Below are 1,551 nucleotides of genomic sequence, written 5' to 3'. Positions count from 1 at the left end.
GCGGCAAAGCGGGCGCGAGTGCCCACCGCCCTCCTCCCCCCACCAGCGCTAAATCCTGCGGGCTTTGCCCCAGCCCACCAGCCTGCTGCGCACACAGCTCCAAGAGCAGACTGAGAGCCACACCGTCCCTTCCGTCCTTTCCCAGAAAAGGAAACAAAGGAATAGTCAGGATATTGTTCCGAGGATTTGGGGGGGAGAGGGAGGTCTTCCATGATAGAAACTATATTTTTGGAAATAGAAATGTCGCTGGGACTGGGAGGAAGGTAGCAGCAATAAAGATGCCCAAACCCAGATTTTTTTCTTTTCCTGTAGGATAAATCCAATACTGGCACATTATCCCGAAGAGGCGCCCACCCTGCCCTCCCAGCTGCTGCCCCAGCGAGAGCAGGCAGCGCTGCCCCTGGCCAGACTGCGGTGCCTGGAGAGCAGCTTGGCCTCCAAGCAGGTGTGTGCTCTTCCCACCACCAAGGAGGGTCACAACACCTTGCACTTGAATTTTGATAATTGGCAAATAGCTGAAAGAGAGACAGTATGCCTCAGAGAGCCCCCACACGCACGGCTCAGCAGCTCTCGTGCAGACGCTGTGGTCTCCCCAGGCCGATGCAGAGCGAGCTCCAGCAGTGCCAGTCTAGGTCTCAGGAAAGGGCCTGCTCCGAGCTCCCAGAAGCCAGCTTCTTACACAAAACAGTCTTTGGTTGGTTTTAATTTCCCACCTCCTTTTTACTTAATTTCCAGTTCCTTTTCCATTTCAGCTTCAGTCAGCGCACGCTGGCTCCTGAAGGCTGCCTTTTCTATGTGCTCCTGGTGTGTCCCATGACCATCACATTGCTACAAGGAGTGTCCTCTGCATCAGTGAAGCTCAGCTCCCTGCATCCCGGCCTTCTCGCCCCCATCCCTGCGATGCCCCGGCTGCCCCTTCCCCTCCATCCCCTGGACCCTGCTCCCTCCCTGCGCAGCCTGGCCCTGCGCCTACCCCCGACACTGGCCTGGCTCGCCAGTGGGACGTGCGGGCCAGGAGGCACATGGGACGTGACACACGGAGAAGGCAGGGAGATGAAGTGGAGCTGGGGAAGAAATGAGCTGCGGTGAAGCAGGGAGGCATCATTCCCCATGACCGCTCTCCCAAATGCCCTGCGCTGCAAAACCATGCAAGACCTTCAGGTGGTATTTATGAAAAGCAGCCCCTATGTAGCATTTTTCATCCCTGGACTACAAAACAACAGCAAGGAGAAGAGTAAGAGTAACAGCAAGGAGAAGAGATGGAGCAGGGCCTGCGTGAAACTCTTGTAAGCCCCAGTCTTGTCTGTGGACGCAGGGAAGGTCCCCCATCGCAGAGGAAAACAAACAAGCTCACAGTTGTACATGTGTCAGCTGGTCACGCAGAATGACACTCGCTCTACTCCAGCAGTAGCTCTATCCTGCCAATAACCCCCAAATGCCTTGGCTTATGCCCTGCTTATCTAGGAGGTCCCTGTTAATGTATAAAAACACTCTTCAAAGGAGCAAAAAAAAAAGATTTTCCATGCTATCGACAGCATCCAGAAAGAGAAG

Source organism: Apteryx rowi, unplaced genomic scaffold (assembly GCF_003343035.1).
Source record: "Apteryx rowi isolate R43461 unplaced genomic scaffold, aptRow1 scaffold_5, whole genome shotgun sequence".
NCBI lineage: Eukaryota > Metazoa > Chordata > Aves > Apterygiformes > Apterygidae > Apteryx > Apteryx rowi.
Note: the sequence above shows the minus strand (reverse complement) of the source record.